The following is a 10645-nucleotide window of genomic DNA, read 5'->3' as shown; positions in this document are numbered from 1 at the left end:
GAATAAACTTATGGCCTAACCTGATACACCTACTACGTTCCGGTATCCGCCATTCCGCCATCTTGGCTCACATACTTCGGGAGTAGGCTACCAGGCTATGAAAACGCGGTAATTCATGGTAAACTCGGTGACTTAGTGAGAAATTAGTGTAGCTTTTGAAATGGTCTACTTTAGTATTTTATTTACTAACTATCAATGAAGCGTGTGTAGCCAGAATTTTCTGAACTCTACGGAGAAGTAACGAGTCTGCAATTTAGGCTTGGCTAATTTCCCGAGGTAGGGTAACCCCGTTTCAAGTTTACGTTGCGTAGTCAGTTATTATCACTGGATGTCGTCACAGATAAGATTATTTTGTGATTGTGATGAAATAATAAACAATCCATTAACTATATTTTCTATTGGTTGAATGATAAATCTTCAGATAAAACCCATTATCCCGTAATAACACCCCATGTCGAAACCTGTCATATCGGTCTACACATTTTAACTCGAAAGAAGGGTATTTTGCAAATTTTGCTTTTTTATGAAGACGACATTGAGTCTGTAACATGGTTTTTATTCAACCCCTCAAAACTTTCAAACCAGCGCCTCCCAACCAAACTTATTTTGGGGACTTACGTCTACTACTCCTGAATAACGCAAGTTGAAAGGCTTCAACTCAAAGAAAATAATTTGTACAAAATTCAACTCATTGACAAACTTTTCCTCGTGTAACTGCTATCTATCTTTTTGGGATCTGGTTATCGTGACGTCAGATTTCGTTATTATGACGTCAGCTCATGTTATTGCGACATATCCCTTCGCGACCACCCTATCTGTTAGAACTTACGCTTTCCTATCGTTATAATTTACAAATTCAAAACAGATTATTTTTTCTCGATTCGGTAGATTTTATTCGTATCCGCATTTACGAAAGGTATCATGACGTCGATTTTCTCTATTATGACGTTAGATATACGTAATATCTCCGTATTATGTGGGCATACTATTGTATCATAGCATGGCCCTCCCAGAGCATCGGACGCTAATTTTCTTAGGACTTGTGCTTTTGGCCTTTGTATAACGTTTAAATGAGACACGCGGTGTTTAGAAGTATGTGCTTGATTGAAGGCTTCTTAGGAGAGAACAAACTGTTCTGTTGAGGTGGGGTGTTTTATCTGTCGCCTCAGCAAAAATGTATTATGACACCATATTAGCTTATTATGGCGCCAGACTATCGCATCATAACATGGCCCACCAAGAGCATAAAACGATAATTTGTTTGGATCTGTGTTTCTGTCATGTTGGAATTACGTTTATGCTTTCGTTTGGGTGCTTTCTATTCCATTTTCTTTTCAATTTAAACATCTTGCGATCAAGCATGTTTCATAGTATATCAGTCATATTATCTCCGTACCGTGCGTGTTCAACAGAATACAAAATGATTTACGTTTGTCTACCCTAGTCATATATTAACCTTATGTACATAGAGCATCGTGATGTCGCTTGATAATAGTTTGTGTTTAGCGATGCCATAACACGAGCTTTAGTGCCTGTAGTAGGTAGAGTACCATTCGTTATTGTCATGTTGCTGATTTATTGATTTTGCTTAAGATAGGTTGGATTAGGGTATTCTAACTCACCATAATATAAACAAAGAATACCGAAATAATTAGGGCTGGGGTAACTAGTACCTGACCACCCCTGATCTAATCAAAAGGAACAGATCAACAAATTTTGTGGGGGGCTTTGGCAAGATGGTACACACATACTCTTTCTCTGTTTAATTCAGGGGTTCTTAAACCGCGGCCCGCGCGCCAAATCCGGCTCCTAACGATTTAAAATGGCCCGCCGAGCTCGGGTGAAATAGTGTTCAACAGATTTTGTTTGCGTTCTAGTGTGTTACGTCACTATCACAGTTTAAGCATGTGTTTATTGTAACAATTCAATTAATCATACGAACCGGTATTAGGATTACATAGGGCAGTAATGCAGTTATCAACCACATGAGAAAGCTTAGAGATATAAAAGCACAAACGAAAACTAGACTCCGTAAACAGACATTATTTGGTAACAGTGGTGAATCCACTGAACCCCAGCTAAACCGTAACGCACTTTGGGGCGCTACACTCATCCGATCCGCGAAGATCCCTCCGATTCTAATTCTGGCTCGCGGCCAATAAAGTCTGGGAATCACGGGTTTTAATCCGACTTGAATAAACTTGGAGAAAACGATGAAAAAATTTAAAGATGAACTTCAAACAGAATAATGTTTGTAATAAAGACTCTACAATATAGTCAGATGGGGTGGGCGAGGCTTTTTGCACCGCGGGCCAAAAGAGCCCGCCCATCACCCAAACTTGCGGGCCATGTAAGTGCGACCCCCCCCCCCCCTGCTCTACAATATAGTCAGATGGGGTTGTAGTCAGACGTAAGACAGGCTGAACCGAAGAAAACAGACCAGAAAAATTGAGGTGGGCCAGGATAGAAGCATATTTGAAAATTTGTCGATAATTTTGACTAAAAAAATTTTTTCATAGGGCTTGCTTCAAACTTTCTAACATTACTTTGCTGGTGTTAAAAAGTTCTAAGTAGTGCTTGTCGCGTTTAGGATCTATCAAATCAAATGTCTTGAATCCATGCATGGAATTTTTAGTAAAATCTGGAGCTATGAGGGTATCGTACTTCGTCAATATAGACGCAAAAATATTTACACTAACATTTGTGGTAAGTTTGGAAACGATTGTCAGCGAATTAGTCACGTGTGTATGACATCACGAAGCAAACAAAGAATCCGAAATAACAATGTCCTGTTCTTTGTACTGGGCCGAATGACGCTTGTGGCGAACTGACTAACAAAAGAACCACTTAAAAGCGTCTGAAACATGTTTTATATTCGGAATATAAAAGGATGATTATTTTCATAAGGGGGGTGACATCGGTACGAAGAGGATATTTAATTATGTCGGATACTTGTTTAGTTTGATTGTGTAAAACTTGTAATGCGAATATTTTATGGATGTGTAATTGTGTCGGCTCTTGTGCATAAGTGAAGAAATAATTCGGAAAGAATTTTTTTTGCTGAGACTAGTTATATCTGATAATGTAGCGTTACAATTGGAGTTATTTTATATATATTTATGCATATTTGTAAATGATTATGAAAAAGTATTAATTGGGACCCAATTCTCTTATTTTCCCTAAAATAGGGTTGGATGATAATGAAGAAGTGCCATTGCAATTATTATTTATGTTTAAAGTTAGCCCAAGTCTCAAAAGTAGGGCATCATAATTTACTTAAAATGTTAATAGTACTGATAGAAGAATGCAGGCTAACGCTGTTCCCGTGAAAGCCATATGTAGAGTTATAATACGAGTTCAAAGTCCTGGACCTCAAAGTAGTAGGGTAGTTATAGGAAAGTTTTAAGAAACCCTAATTCTCAATAAAAAAAACTTCAAAAGCGTTTAATAATTTATTTGTATGGGCTTTTGTATTGGAATAACTGACTATTACAATTATAACTCTTAGATAAGTTTCTTACTTTGACAAAATATAGATAGTTTGGTATTTTAAGAATCTGTTTTGCGATTTTATTGTACGTAAGCACTTATTGAAAGTTTTTACAAAGCAAAGTATCTAAATCCTACCTATAGGCTATATAGGTTTTTATGCGAGTTAGCTTAAAACAAAGCCCTGAGTCTTTAACTATAAAAGGATAAAAAGAAGTTCTAAAAGCGACTGCCGTGGCGAGACAAGTCATATAGAATTACGACTGCGCATAATTTAATAGTCAATAGTGGATTCGCCTTCAATTTTGTAGCAGAACTTCGTAGCTTGCCCCGTAATTTTGAAAACGTTACTGTGTGGGTGGACTGTTTACTCGGTTGCTAAGCGATATACAATTACAAGACTTTTATGAGATCACAATGTACTGGTTTTATGACAAAATAAACCCGATTGTTACTTCACACTGGTTGTTGTTGATTCAGCTGACGACGTGTTGAATATCAAATTAATATTTCACAATCGGAAATCGTAACTGCCGTCGCTCTTAAAGATTTACTGTTTTTTATATAAAATTGAGCACGCAACTCTATTACGAAAACGGCGCTGTATAAGCACCCACTAATACAGGGTCTAAAACTGGGCTCCTCGGACCCCTGGGGGTCTGTTACGACTGTACGAGGGGGGGGGGGGTTACGCAACGATATAAAATGAGTCTGATCGATCTTTAATGACTGTTTTCAATCAAAAAGCTCTTGCATCTTTTTGATTGGCGTTGCGTCTATTGCTGTCAGAAAAAGCAATTAAAATTTTATTTCCCTTTGCAACAAACTACGTGGGTGAGGCAGCGTTTTCAGCTTTTACCAGTATGATGACAAAATACAGGTCGAGACTTGCCGTAGAGTCGGGCCTACGAGTTTGCTTGTCGCAAATTGCAGTGAAAAGCAACCCCATTCATCATATTAATGTATTTTGTGTTGTTAATGAAACATTATCATCCTCGATGGTCAAGCACAGAAATTGTTACGGCTTAGATTTTAGGAAATTATTTGCAGTTCAATACCCTTTTTTTTGTAATACGATCGAACATTTGCTGCCTATGACAATGGATCTTTCCCCGACCTTTAACCCCCTGAAAATTCTTTCTATACTTTACCATTGCAAAATTTTCGGGGCTATTTTAAGAGTGCTTTTGCAAGTTGGCGTCTGTAAAATGGGGCATATGTTTCAAACCAACCAACGCGAAAACGAGATAATGTTTACAACCACGCTTGAAAATCTGTCTGAGTGAAAAAAGTGTCTGAGCGGATGCGAAAAGGGGGCATTGTTACGTCACTTATTGCATTTTTGCTGATTGGCCAATGTCACGAAGTAAACATGGCAGTCGATGCTCGGGGAAAGGTCCATGTGACAGTAGCCTACAAAAACTATTTTGATTTATCTCCCGTAGACCTATTGTGACAAATATGAGTTATGACATAACAATGATAAATACGAGAACGCAGCTACAGTGATCACTTTTTCAGTTTTGGTGCGCCATTTTTCCGTCGTACCCAAAAGTATCGATGGAAGCATTACGTGTTATTGTTCCATTCGCCTCCACTTATCTTTGTGAAAATGAATTTTCTGCTCTCGTCTTTATCAAATCCAAGGCTCGTAACCAACTAAACGTCGAAGACGATATGCGTCTATCGTTATCAAAAACAAGACCACATGTTTCAAGACTTGCTTCTGATATGCAACAGCAGAAATCCCATTAAGTGTATTCGATTTGACAAAATAAATGAAAATGTCCAATAGTTTGGTGTTATTTTTGACTTGGTTACATCTGTATGGAACATCTCTTTTTTGAGAAATTTTGTATATAAAAATATATATTGCACTTAGTGAATCAGGGTCTGTTTACTGATTTTTCGAACCTTCCCCTCCCCCTCCCACACTAATATATGAATACTCACGCTTACTAATAAAAGTATTTTGTTTATAGGGCACATTTATCTTTATCAATGCATTCCCCATTATTTGGCTCAATTTTAAAAATTTCCAGCATTATCAAGCAGAAAAAAAAGTATTGATATTAGTTGGGAATACCTAGAGGAGGTCCGCTTTTTCATTAGTCTGCTCCAAGGCAGGGCGTCGGACCTTGCTTACGAACTTATATGATAAAAAGTGTGAGAAAATTTCCAGCCTTGATATTTCAGTATGTCGAATCCAAGTAGGAGTTTTCATAGCAAAACAAACATATTGTGATAAATGGCGCGTACTAGTGCTATAACTGTCTCCTTTTAAGATCGTTAAAGACGGCGCAAAAGTAACAAAACACGACTGGTTGAGACATGTAGTTGGTTCTGTTTATATTGACTCGAATTGCTTCACAACTACGGTTGTTTGGTATTTACTGGAGTGTATTGCGCCATAACTTTTATAGTTTCGTGGCATTTCGTTGCTGACAGATGAGTCTCCTTTACTTCTGAGTGAGTGCCCGCAACTCTGCCCAGCGATGAGTCTTCTTTATTTCGGGACCGGACAAGTCTCTAGTCAGCATTTTAATGGAGTGTATTATTCTTTACGGCCTTCCCGCCCTCCGAAATATATCTGAAGTCCTATAAATAAACTCACGCGCAGATAGTGGCGAGAATATCTAATCTAAACAAACAATTATCCGAGTGATGTCGCAACACAGCTTGAAACGGTACTCTTGAGGTATGCGTACAGCGGACACCGGCACGTAGTATGTGTACCAGGTTATGGTTAGGCCATAATTTTAGGTACAAATACTACGGTAATCAATTGACTAGTCCCCGAAATCGTAATAGAACTAAAATAAGACAAATAGGAATAAAAATATGGCCTAACCTGGTACACATACTACGTTCCGGTGTTCGCCATCTTGGTACGCATACTTCATATGCACCCTTGAAACTGCCGGGCTTTTCTGCATCACATATTCGAAAACCTACATCATGTTAACATGAGATTTTTCTTTGATGATAAAATTTTTGTTTCACGCACTTTTGTTTTGGTCAAAACAGTATGATCGCTATCAATATACAGGACATGTTAACATGCATTAGGAGAAAATTTCTTAATAATAGAGAGTAGTTTTTCTTTTTTCTGTCAATTTTGAGGTTTTCCCTTGAAATTTACGTTATGTTGATTCATTAACACTGCTTTCCTGACAATATTAACGTAGACGTGGCTTCGAGTCTTGTGTCAGTCGGCATTTAACAGTGCGTAATGCACCACAATATAATTGCATGGTTTACGGCTTACGCCATGGGTACTCAACTATTTTTACCGAAGATTCGCATACAAAACTGTAAAAATATTTGGGTCCGGTCTTTCCAGAAATTATATTTCGGCATCCTTAAACACGCACTTCCTCGGCCGACCAATGATTGTTAGCTAATCAAGATTGTTTGTTATGGTGTTCTAGTTAATTTTATATATATTTAAATCTATAAAAGGGATTTTATAAAAGGAAACTTTAAAAGTGCGGCTAATAATTCAAAATAAAGAATTAGACGCGGACCGAATCGAATACCCGAAAGGTACGGATTTGGACTGCGTTCTGCCAGTTGAGTTGCCCTGGACTTTACGCCATGGGTGTGCAACATTTTTTTGTCGGCGGGAAATAGAGAAAACTTCAGACAACTAGCTGGCCACAAAAAAATAGTTTTTCTATGTACACAACGAAATACAGTAATAAAGGAGAAAAACATTATGTATTTTTGTCCATGTAAGTGCTATTTTCAACATTAACTGTCGAGTTAGGATTTCATGCTTGATAATGGAAAATCTGGATGTTGGGCCACACTAAATGGCATGGTGGGCTGGGTTGTGACCATGGTGCTACTGAACGTCCAAAAACGACGTAAATCAGAATCGTTTATTTGTTTTATATTGAAACCGGACGACGAATCGATAAGGTTAATTATGGCGACATAATTTATCGCTTTTCTCCCAATTTAACGGACCAATCGTTTCGAATTTTCGATACCTGAAGATGAAAGAAGGCGCATTAATTTTTCTTCGAATCCTATGGGCCCGCTATGTCACCCAAATCTTTGCTGTTTTATCTATTTTTTAGTGACACTTTTATATAACATAAGGGAGCACTCTCGCATGAGATTCAACCATCCGGTCCGTGTATTCAGAAATCTCAACGAATCGTTACTGTTTTATCTGATTATTCTGGGAACACTTTTATATATCATGAGGGAGCATTTTTACTTGATATACAACCATCCTGTCTATGTATTCGAGAATTGTGTTTGTGTCATACTTCAGTAGCCATTTAGATCCAAAACTGGAATCGTTTATTTATTTTGTACTGAAACCGGACGGAAGCGACCAATTGATATAGTTAATTATGGCAACGTGATTTATGGAGATTGTATCTTCAGCTTAGTTTTTATCATTTTCAGTTTTAAATAGAATCGTAAAATGAGGGAATTTTCAAAGTAATTCATTCAACAAAGGCTATTGTATCCGGTATTGTATATTGAACTGCGCATGCGACCCAATGACCAGGTCTGCAGAGTCAGAGTGTGGCATGATTCCATTGAAGTCGATCCATTATTCATTGTATTGATCTTTTTTTAGCCAAGTTTTTCATTTTTTTCCAAAAGAAATCGTAAATAGTGAAAATATGCAGTATTAATTAATTTAACAAGGAATATTATATAGGGCGTTGTGTCTTTATCTGCGCATACGACCCAATAAACAGGAGGTTGGCATGGTTACCTGGTATTTGTAGCTGAAGTCGTGAACCTGTCGAAATCGCAATTTCAGACTTTCCATTCAGGATATGAGTAGGCAAGAGAATCCCGACAAGCATTATGTTTACTTAACCTTCTTAGCACTCTGTTACGGGCGAATTTTTTTTTTATATTTTAAAAAGGGGGTTACAACATGGCTACACCCCTGCTTGTATAGGAAATACCTATTCCAATCATAAGCCCACGTTATCGGCTTTCACCTCCCCTCGGATAAAATGAAAAACCTATCCCAATGATTAAACCATCACATATCGGCATTTCTTTCCTCCGCCCGAAGTAAATATAAAAACCCTACCCTATGATTGGGCCATCGGCTCTCCTCTCCTCCATGATAAATATAAAATCCTATACCAATACGATTAAGCCATATTATCTACGCCCCCCCCCCCCCCCCCCCCTAATCGGCGCGATAGAACTTCAAACGGTAACCCGTGATGAAATATTCTCCGTTTCTCCTACTTTCAACGGCATACCGTACATTGAAAGCGACTGCTGATAAAATCGCAAGACGAAATACTGACAATTAAGCGAGAATCGTTATCTAGTTTCAATGCTGAAAAAATAAACTTATTGTTGAAGCATAAACGATGAGTCGGCGGGTTCATTTCGACATAATCAAACCGTTTCTAATCGAATCCAAACAATGATATTAAGAAAAATATTATATGCTTTGGTGTGAGTTTTATAACATCACATAACATTTTCCGGTATATGTCTTGTTAATGCCACCACAGCAGTGATTATTTTTCCTTTTATTTTGTGTTCGTATTCTTGAATTTTGAGAAATTATATTTTGGTTTAAAAAATAATAAAACTCTTGAATTTCTAGAACAAAATTCTTGTTCAATGTCGAAGCGTGCTGTAATCTAAATTCCGATTGCCCGTTACGAATCAAAATTCAATTAATTTTTTAATTAATATTCTCCGATTTTGAGAAATTACATTTTGATGTTTGATGAAAAATTATAAAACTCTAAAATTCTTGTTCACCGAAATCCCAGGTTCGAAGCATACTGGAATTCAAACGTCATTCCAAAGTCCTGTTTCGAATCAAAAACTCAACAGTCGCAACCTTCCTAATATTTTCTGTGATAACATTTCTCAAGCAAAACATGAAACCGCTTTTATCTGATCTATATTCAGTTACGTAAGTCGGCTTTCGTCCAAATTTTAAATTTATCAAAAACAATTTATTTCTCCTTTTCCAAACAATTATTCATACCTATTAAAAATCGCAGAAAATAAACGAATTTATAGGTCAATCGTTTCTGAAAAAAAAAATAGCTATAACATCCAATTTTTAAATTTATCAACAAAACAAATTTTTTCTCCTTTACAGACAATTATTGCTCTAAAACTTCAGAAAATAGACAAAATTTAGTAGGTATTAACGGTGCTATGTCGTAATACATTTCAGTCGTTTGAACGGGGATCAAAGAGGCCCTGTGCTAATAGAAACTTAAAAAGCCTTGATTTTAGAAGGACAGGGCATTTCCAGTTCGCCATAGCCAACCCAATTTGTTACGTTTCGAGTTTGGCACGTGTTTGGTTATCGATATTCTAAACCTGCGGCCCCAACATGGGAATACCTTACGCCAGAGATGGGCAATTACTTTCTTGAGTGGGCCAGTTTCTGATAATAGACTTGGTTACTGAGCCGGAAGCTCAAAAAGCAACTATGAATAAAACAGTTATTTACAAAAAACTAGCGTCACTGATAATGTATAACGAACATCTATTGCAGGGCTACTCAACTGGCGGACCGCGGTCCGAATTTGGACCTTTCGGGTATTCGATTCGGACCGCGCCTAATTTTTTTTATTTTGGATCATTAGCCCCACTTTTGAAGTTTTTTTTTGAAAATCACTCTTTTATAGATTCAAAAACGTATGAAAAGAACGATAATGCCATAACAAACAATCTTGATTAGCTAATAATCATTAGTCCGCCGAAGAAGTGCGTAAGGTTGCCAAAATATAATTTCTGGAAAGACCGGACCCAAATATTTTTCAAGTTTCATGCGGATTTTCCGTAAAAAATAGTTGAGTAGCCCTGATCTATTGTGCCAAAGTACACAATGATTAATGGGTCTGATGTAGCCGACGAATCGGTATTTTGAACAGAAATTTTATATTCATGGAAACTATAGTCGTAATTTCAGCAGACATAAGTGGGTTGGATGAAACACTTTGGTGGCCCGCGGGCCGTAATTGGCCCACCCCTGCCCTTCGTCCTAACTAGACTATCGTAATGTTTTTCTGTATTGGCTACCACTGATACATAACATAAGAACCATAACCGTTCCGGTTTGACATTGCCCTCCCAATTTATTACACCATGGGTTGGGGGATGGGTATAGGATCTCCGGGTCTGGTATAGT

This window comes from Styela clava, chromosome 12 (genome assembly GCF_964204865.1).
Source record: "Styela clava chromosome 12, kaStyClav1.hap1.2, whole genome shotgun sequence".
Lineage (NCBI taxonomy): Eukaryota > Metazoa > Chordata > Ascidiacea > Stolidobranchia > Styelidae > Styela > Styela clava.
This window is presented reverse-complemented; position numbering follows the sequence as displayed.